General features: G+C 42.6%; 1 protein-coding gene across 7 annotated transcripts in view; it reads right to left on the reverse strand.

Annotated features, from left to right (window-relative positions):
* RIMBP2 (RIMS binding protein 2) overlaps positions 1–10,000 on the reverse strand; it is a 158,770-nt gene that overhangs the window by 94,309 nt on the left and 54,461 nt on the right. The window lies entirely within an intron of this gene.

The raw sequence follows: 10,000 nt of genomic DNA on the forward strand, positions 1-10,000 counted from the left end.
AGAAGAAGATGAAAAGAATGAGGAGAAGATGAGGAAGAGGAGTGAAGGAGGAGGAGAAAGGAGGAGAAAAGAAGGAGAAGAGGAAGAAGAAGAAGAAGGAAGAAGGAGAAGGAAGAAGATGAAGGAAGAAGGAAGAAGAAGATGAAGGAAGAAGAAGAAGGAAGAAGGAGAAGGAAGAAGAAGATGAAGGAAGAAGAAAGAAGAAGAAGAAGAAGGAAGAAGACAAAGGCAGAAGAAGAAGGAAGAAGGAGAAGGAAGATGAAGAAGGAAGAAGAAGAAGAAGAAGAAGAAGAAGAAGAAGAAGAAGAAGAAGAAGAAGAAGAAGAAGAAGGAAGAAGCAGCAGCAGCTAATATTTAATATTTACTAATATTTACCCAGCTGGGCTGGGTGCTTTGAAATTATTATATCATTAATTCTAACCCTAGGAGGTAGGTGCTATTTTGTATTTTATAGATGATAAAACTGAGGCAAACAGAGGTTAAGTGACTTGCCCAAGGTCATGTAGCTAGTAAATGTCTGAGGCTGCATTTAAACTCAGGTGTTCCTGACTCTAGGACCAATGCTCTGTGTACTATGGCACCACCCAATGGGCTCCCTCTCTCTAAGATCATTGTCCATTTATGTTTTCTATATCTTGTATAGATGTCTTTTTTTGACCAGGTGCTTTCCAAATTAGAGTGTAAGTTCTTTGAGGGGTGAGTGCTTATTTTTTTTACTTTCTATCTATCTACAATACTTTACCAAGTGCCTTGTACATAGTGAGTTCTTAATAAAGCACTATTATTATTAGCTATTAATCAATGCTTGTTAAAAGATTGAAAGGGGTAAGGGCTGTTAAGACTGGGTGTGAATGGGTATTCCCCTGCACTATTTGCTGTAATAGAATTAATGACTTTCCCATGAACTTCCTCCCCATGCTAAGAAAGCTCTAAGGATCATAGCAAATAGAGCTGCAAGGGACCCCTGAAGCGTTCCAGTCATATTTTGCAGATGGAGAAACTGAGGCCCGGGACAATTAAACGATTTGTAGGATAACAGGATCATAGAGTTAGAGCCAGGAGGCACTTCATAAGCTGTCTAGTTCAACAATCCTCACTTTATAAATGGAGAAACCCAGGCCCAGGAAAGTCGAATGACTTAATATAGGATCAAAGACCAAGGGTCAGAAGGACCTCAGAGTCTACATTGTCCAAATCCTCTCATTTGACAGATGAGAAACCCAGAAAGAAGTGACTTGGTCAAGGTTAGAAACCCAGCTCCTTCTGCTTCAAACCCAGAGCTCATCATACTATAAGGTGAATCCTTTCCAACCAGCTTTTATCCTCCAGGTCCTCAGTGTCCTTTTTACTAAGCTGTGGTCCCCTCCAAACTGAACACAATCATCTCATCAAGCAGGAGAAAGGACAGGATAGAAGAACTATCAAATCCCTAGCCTTGAATTAGGGCAGCTGGGTGGCGCAGTGGATAGAGTGCCAGTCAGGGAGTCAGGAAGACCTGAGTTCAAATCCAGCCTCAGACACTTAACTGTGTGACCCTGGGCAAGTCATTTAACCCTGTTTGCCTCAGTTTCCTCATCTGTAAAATGAGCTGGAGAAGGAAATGGCAAATCACTCCAGAATCTTTGCCAAGAAAACCCTCCAATGGGGTCAACAAGAGGTGGACACGATTGAAACAACCGAACAACAGTAACACCAGCTTCAAATTTGATGCTTCTCTTTACAAAGTAAAGAATCTTCTTTGCATGGCACATCACACTGGCGGGCAACTGAGTAACCTCATGGTCCTGCCACTCACTTCATTCTATGCCTATCTGCAGTGAGTTTATTGGCAGCAAGGGCTCCTAGGAGAACACAGGAAATTAATTACTTTGTGCTTTAAATCAACTTAATAGTGGCTCCCAGAGACGTCAATATCTCAAAATGGCAGAAAGAAAAAAAATCGGAGAACGTATAGAGCAGATATAAATAACAGCTCCAATGATTGAGTGGACTCAAAGATAATTGTCAACTGGCAAGATTTAAAGAAGCAACAACAACCCCACAACAGTAACAGGCAGTTAAAACTCAGAGAAGTTGGCGATAACAACAATGTTTCTAAGTTAAGCTGAAAATTGGGAGCTCATCTTAGCACCTACTTCCAAACAGGGGGCATTTTGGGGTGGGGGAGCAAGGGGGGATCAAAGGAGATTATTAGAACTTCCAAGTTAAAAGCACAAGCAGTAAGCTGAGGCAGAAGCCTAGAAAGGAGACAACATGGTCCACTAGTTGCAATTCTGGATACAGTCAGAGGACCTGGGTTTGAATCCCAACTATGTCACTTAACACCTGTGTAATTTTTGAACAAAGGCCTTAACTTCTCAGGGCCTCAGTTTACTGACCTGTAAAATGGAGATGTTGGACTAGCTGACCTCTGAGGTCCTATTCACCTCTAACTCCATGATGCTATGACCCTATGACTTTGCGTTAGTCCCTTCTCTGGATCTGTTTCCTCATCTGTAGAATGAGGAGGTTAGGCTCTGGTATAGTGGAGAGAATGCTGGGTTTGAAGTCAGAAGGATCTGAGTTTGATTCTGACGCCTATTAGCTGTGTGACCCTGAGCAAGTCACTTAGCCCTGTTTGCCTCAGTTTCCTCACCTGTAAAATGAGCTGAAGAAGGAAAAAGCAAAACCACTCCAATATCTTTGCCAAGAAAACCCCAAATGGGGTCACGAAGTGTTGGTCACAACTGAAACAACCAAACAACAAAATATGCCAGACACGGTGCTAAGCGCTGGTGAGGAAAGTGTGGCAAGTCAGGAGGACAGCCTGGAGAGGGATGAGGACATAGCTGCCCTAGGTGTCCTCCTTAAACTGGAGGTTCTGCGAGGAATAAATCAATCAGAAGAAGAGGCTGCAGTGGCAGAGGTAGAGGTGAGAAGTTCAGAGGTAGAGGGATTTTCCCGGGTGAAAAGGTTTCTGAGGCATTCATGGAAGTGACTTGTTCAGGGTCACACTACAGTAAGATGGTAGAGGCAGTGACCCAGTGGATAGAGCAGCAGACCTGGGGTCAGGAAGACTTGAGTTCAAATTTGGGCCCAGACTGGTACTCTCTGTGTGACCCTGGCTGAGTCATTTATCCTCTGCTTGCCTCAGTTTCCACATCTGTAAAGTGGGTGTAATAACAGCCCCTACCTCTCAGGGTTGTTGTATTTGTAATAAGTACTTAGCGCAGTGCCCAGCACAGAGTAGGCAATGTAGCAGAAGTCTGAGTGCCCTAGTCCAAGTATGGCGGTTTGGGGAGGATGTCGTCAATTCTGCTACTGCAAAGAACACAGGGATATGCCTGTCTCTGCCTGGTCTAGACAGGGTTAAGCTCTTTCCAAAGCCTCAGTGTCCCTTAGAATTCCAGCATCTCTTAGAAATCATTTGATCCATACCCTCCTTAACAGATGGGCAGACCGAGGCTTAGGCGAAGTGATAGACTCTGGGTCATAGAGATTCTAAGCAACATTCTACCAGATTGGAATGTCTTCTAACTCCAGCTCCAGGGATCTTCACATCAATGAACCAATAAGCGTTTACTAATCTGTGCCAAGCACTGTGTAAGCAAAACCAAAAATGAAGTAGTATCTGCCCTCATAGAGCTTAAATTCTATTATCACACCATTTTTTTTTCCTTTCTTGAGGCAATCAGGGTTAAGTGACTTGCCCAGGGTCATAGAGCTAGTAAGTGCCTGAGGCTAGATGTGAACTCAAGTCCTCCTGACTCCAGGGCTGGGGCTCTAACCACTGAACCACCTAGCTGACCCTCATATTGTCTTCCTTTCTACATGGCTTGGATAGGAAAGTGTCTCATTCAAATAAGCCTAGTCCCATCCTGGGATTAGGAAAGGGTATATGGCAGGGGAGCATCATATTAACCACACGCAAACAACATAAATAATGCCTTTAGGTTGTTGGAATTTATATCCAGGGTAGCCAGGAAGGTCAGTAGAAGTCTGCCAATCCTTTTGTGTTGGCAGTGTGTCCTGGGGAAAATAATTATTCTTGGCATGGGTCCTCCATGCCTCCCAAAGGCACAGAAAATAATTATAATCAGGAGACCCAAGAGAAGAGCTTGAAATCCCCCCAGAAACATTCATTATAGATCTTTAAGTTGGGTTTTATGCAATTCAGTAGCAGCATTTTAAAAAACAAGGGAAATCATTTCACAAGTGTGAGAGATTAAAAATAATGGCTAAATCAATCTGGCCCTCTAACGAATTGGAAATGTGCAAAAAGTCATTTTATGGTAAAAGCTCGATCGTTACGACTGTCGTTTGTGATGAGGAAAAAAAAGGTGGGGGATACTAGGCGTGGAGGAGATAGGAGTCTGCTGTCAAGAAGACAGAGTACCCACAGTCCATTGATAGCTATCAGCCTTTGCCAGGAGAATGTTCCCGTCTTCACATTTTGTAACTTTCTGAATAAACCCTTAATCACTTGGAAATCTTTCTTGTTGATGCGCTTCCATATATTGCTCATGTAAATGAGAATGCGGGGAGAGACAGGATGCCAGAGTGAATAGAATTTTGGATTTGAAGTCAGAAAGGCCCAAGTTAAAGTACTGGCTTAGACACTAACTGTGTCTGGAAGGTCACTATTCCTGTTTCCTCATTTGTAAAATGGAGATGATGGTAGTAGCTTTATCACAGCGTAGTGGGGGTCAAATGAAGCAACATGTAAAATGTTTTGCAAAGTGTAAAGTGCTATGTAAAAGTTAGGTCAACATAGCCAAAAGAGAACTCATTAACTTTTTCCCTAACCTCCCTCCACCATGCACACCTTCCCTATTACTCTAGAGGGCAACACCACCCTCCCTCAGGCTCACCACCTAGGAGTCATCCTGGATTCCTCACTCTCACTGCCCCCTCCCCATATCTAAGCTGTTGCCAAGGTCTATCGATTTCACCTTTATGACATTTCTTAAATACACTCCCTTCTCTCCTCTGATATTGCCACCCATCTAGTGCAGACACTCATCACCTCACACCTGGACTATGTTGGGTCTTCCTGCTTCAAAGTCTCTCCTCATCCAATCTATCCTCCATTTAGCTACTAAGGTGACTTTCCTAAAGTACAGGTCCAATCATGTCATCCCCTACTCAATAAACTCCTTTGGCTCCCTATGGCCTCCAAGATCAACTACAAAATGCTGTTTGGCATTCAAAGCCCTTCATAACCAAGCCCCCTCCTACCTTTCCAGCCTTCTTATGCCTTACTCCCTGACATGTTCTCTTTGATCCAGTGACACTGACCTCCTGGTAGTTCCAGGAATCAAACACTTCATATCTCGATTTTGAGCATTTTCTCTGGCTCTCTCCCATTCCTAGAATGGTGACTTTTCATCTCCACCTACTGGCTTCCTTTAAGTCCCAACTAAAATTCCACCTTCTACAGGAAGGTTTTCCTAACCCCTCTTAATTCTAGTGCCTTCCCTCTGTTAAGGATTTCCTCTTTATCCTGCAGAAAGCTTGCTTTGAATATATTTGGTTTTCCCCAATTAGATTATAAGCTCCCTGAGGGCAGGCATGGTTTTTACTTATCTTTGTATCTTCAACACTGTGCCTGGCACACAGTAGGCACTTGATATACCTTTACTGACTAGAGAAGAGACAGTAATTTACCCAATGTCACACTGCTAATGATTGGCAGAGCTGGGACTTGAATCCGGATCTTGAGCCACAAGATCATAGATTTAAAACTCAAAGGGACTTGAAAGACCAATGACTCCTATTTTCTTGTTTTACAAAGGTGGATACTGAGGATAAAAGGTAAAGTGAGGGAGGCTTCTAGGTGGCACAGTAGATAGAGCTTGGAATCGGGAAGACCTAAATTCGAATACTGCCTCAGACTCTTCCTAGACGTGTGGGCCTAGGAATGTCAATTAACTTCTCAGCCTCAGTTCCTTCATCTGTAAAGTGAGTGGGTTGGACCCCTTTCCAGATCTAAATCTATGCTCCTATGACTAGCCCACTGTCACACAGTCAGTCATAAAGCAGAATTTGAACCTTCTTGCTTATGTCAAATGTTATGCACTTTCCACTGTATTCAGATGCCTCCCTTTTGACCCTAAAGTCCAGGCCTTGTCTGTGATCACATCACAGGCTCACCCCATACCCTGTTCTTTCATTCCTTTCTCCTTTAGATTTCTGAACTTGAGTGCTGTGTGACCAGGGCCAGTCTCTTAGATTCTTCATGCCTTGGCCATCTCCCTTGGATTTTTCTACAAAACCATGGACTGGTTGCCATCTTTCCCTATGCCCTTGAAATCACAGATTGTTCTCTAGCTCATGTCTTTTCTTACATTCTGTTTTAGCCTCTCTTAGAGGCTCTACAGAAAAGGACATAGCTCAGTACTGTGCATTACTAACCACTATTAGGATCTCAGAGTTGGCAGGGGTCAACCATGAAGCATCTAGCCCAACTCATACCTGGATATGAATCCTCTCTATGGTATGCCCAATGAATGATCATCCAATCATGCCTTGATTCCCTCTTCAGTGAGGGGGAACCCACTACCTCCAAGACAACCCTATTCTGCTTCTTCTTGTTGTAAATCAGTCATTTTTAGTCATGTCTGACTCTTGGTGACTCCATTTGGGGTTCTCTTGACAAAGACATAGAAATAGTTTGCCATTTCCTTCTCCAGTTCTTTTACAGATGAGGAAACTGAGGCAAATAGGTTCAAATTTTACCCTATCACCAGGGTTAAGGAAACACATCAGGCAGCTTCTATTATTAGTTTCATTTCTGGGATGCTTTTTGAGGATCGCTGAATCTCAGAATTGGGAGGGAACCTCAGAGACAATCCTGGCCAACTCACCTCGAGACAAAAATTTCCTCTGCAAGATTTGAAATCAGGAAAATGAATCTTCCTGACTCCAGGCCCAGAACTTTATCTGGTGCTCCACCTAGCTGCCCACTCTGTAAATACAGTGGACACAGAGCTGGTCACTTCTACTCAAGGCTCCACCATCCTTCATTAAATATATAGCTAAAGGATTTGAGAAGTATCTAAATTAATTAACATATATTAGCTTATATATGCATATATATGTGTATATATATTCCCTTCCTCAGAGAGTCAGTATGGTGTAGTGAATAGAGTGCTAGACCTGAAGTCAGGAAAACCTGAGTTTAAATCTGACCTCAGACACACTAGCTGTGTGACTCTGGATAAGTTACTTAACTTCTGTCTCAGTTTCCTCAATTATAAAATGGGGATAAAAATAAAACGTACCTTCTGGGTTGTTGTGGGGATTGGATGTAATGATATTTGTAAAGTGCTTTGCAAATCTTAAGGTACTATATAAATGCTATCATTATTAATGTTATTAATAATATTAATACATTAATATTCTTAATAGTATTATTGTCGTTACTGTTATAGCTGGAAGGGACCTCAGAGCCCATCTAACCCAATCCTCTTATTTTATGGATCAGAAAGTGAAGCCCAGGGAGATTAAGTTTGACTTGCCCAAGATCCCACAGCTGAGAAATAGCAGAGGGCAAGGGATTTCAAGCCAGGTCCCTTGGCCCCCTTTCCATTGTCCCACATCAACTTTTCAATGATATTTCCTTTTCTAAAGACAGATCTTCCTAGAGTGAGCCCAGCCTCAAGACATTGGGTCCAGGGCTGGGAGGAAGAATGAATTCAGATGTCAGGGAAGCACATTCATCTCCAACTCAGTAACAAAGACTTTGGCACCACAGGTGATGAGCAGACTCATATTTCTTCTGGGGCCCTAGTAATATCTCCACCAGATAGCATCTGATAAAATACGGCTTCTCGGGGCGTTAGCAAACCCATTATGACAGGTAATAGAAACCATGACATTGCCCATCGCCCCCTGGCTTAATAAAATCTCCCTTAGTATGAGATCTTGATAAATGATTAAGAATACAACTTCGGGAGTTATCGGTAGGCAGGCCAGCGGGGCTGCTAATAAACTCCAGAGGAGAAAAATGACTTCGTCAGATTCCTATCGACAGTGAGGTTGAACAAGCAATATGATGTTCTTCATTTTGTGATCAGAGAGCTGGATAAACACACTGTAATCTGCAGAGGTAGCTATATATAAGAAAGAGTAATTACTTGTTACCCTATCACTGGGGTTAAGGAAACACATCAGGCAGCCTCTGTTATTAGTTTTGTTTCTGGGATGCTTTTTGAGGATTGCCGAATCTCAGAGTTGGGAGGGAATCTCAGTGACGATCTTGGCCAACTCACCCCAGAGCAAAATTCCCTGTATAAGATCCCTGGCAACTAGTCACCCTGAGCCTTTAGTTGAATACCTCTGATGAGGGGGTACTCCCTACCCCTCAAGACAGCTCATTCTACTTTTAGAGAACTCTCAGAATGAGGACAATTTTCCCCACATTAAGCTAGAATTTGTACCTTGCCAGTTTCTATCCATTGTTCCTTGTTTTCCCTCTGGGACCAAGGAGACGGAGGGATGCAGTATAAACACTAGTCAGAAGCTTTGATTTCAAATACTGTCTCTTTCATTTACTGCCCATGTGACCTTGGGCAAGCCACTCCCCATTTTCCTCATCTGTAAAATGAGGGGGTTGGAATAGATGACCTCTCAGGTTCCTTCCAATTAGACATCTATCGAGAGCTGTCATTTCAGTCATTTTCAGTCATGTCCAACTCCCTGTGACCCTATTTGGGGTTTTCTTGGCAAAGATCCTGGAGTGGTTTTGCTATTTCCTTCTCCAGCTCATTTTACAGATGGGGAAACCGAGGCCAATAGGGTTGAGTGGCCCAGGGTCACACAGCTAGGAAGTGTCTGAGATATCTATCATCTTATGCCTAACCCTGTGGTAGCTGTTTAAATTCTTGAAGACAGCCATCCCATGATGCATAATATTTGTGAGCATCTAATCTAGCTCTCTTAGTCAGTAAATTAGCATTTATTAAGCACTTATAATGTGCCATGTACCATACTAATTTTTGAGAATACAAAAAGAAACAAATAGTCCCTTCCCTCAAGGAGTTTACAATCTAATGGGAGAGACAACATGCAAACAAATATATGCAATCTATATATACAGCATAAATAGGAGATAATTAACAGAGGAAAGGCACCATGATTACGAGGGACTGGGAAATGCTTCCTGTAGAAGGCAAGTTTATAGCCAGAACTGTACGGATCCCAGGGAAGCCAGAAGGAGATAAAGAGGGACACCATCCCAGGCATGAAGGACAGCCAGAGAAAATAGTCAGAGACTAGAGATGGAGTGTCTTCTTCATGTTATAAAGGAGGAAACTGAAGCCTGGAGGGGAGAAATTAATTTCTCTAAGGTCTCAAAGAGTGGGATAGTTGGTTCTGCTACTCTGACTCCAATAACAAACTGATAGATTTACAGCTGAAAGGGACCTTGGAGGTCATCTTATCCAGAAGTGTCCAACTCAGGGCCACATGGCCTGCAAAAGTCCTGAGTGGGTCTGAGCCAGATTAAAATATAATTGGGAGATATTTAACCAAACAAATAAAAATATGATAAAACATAGAGAATGTGGCTTTGTGGTTTTCTGAGTCAACATCTGGCCTTTTCTCTTTGAGTTTGATACCACTGAATTCCAATCTAGCCTTCTCATTTTACAGATGAAGACATCGAGGCCCCCAGAGTCACTTAACTGATGACTTGCCCATGGTTAGTAAGTGTCAGAAGTAAGATTCAAACCTAGGTTCTAAAATTCCAATCCAGCGTGTTTTCCATTATATGAAGTTGCCTTTGCTCTTGACTTTAAAGAACTAATATTTCCATCTACAAGGGTCACCAGGGCCACCATTGCTCGTCCAGGCTGTGAAGCTTCTTAGTCCCAAGGAAATTTCAGAAGATCAAAACCAAAGTTTAGTTTTGTAGGAAACACAAATGTGTGATATAGTGGAAATTTCTTGAGACTGGGAATCTGAAGATTTGGGTCTGAGTCTGGATTCTGTGTAACCTTGGGCAAGCAAACTCTCTGGG

This window comes from Trichosurus vulpecula, chromosome 1 (assembly GCF_011100635.1).
Source record: "Trichosurus vulpecula isolate mTriVul1 chromosome 1, mTriVul1.pri, whole genome shotgun sequence".
NCBI lineage: Eukaryota > Metazoa > Chordata > Mammalia > Diprotodontia > Phalangeridae > Trichosurus > Trichosurus vulpecula.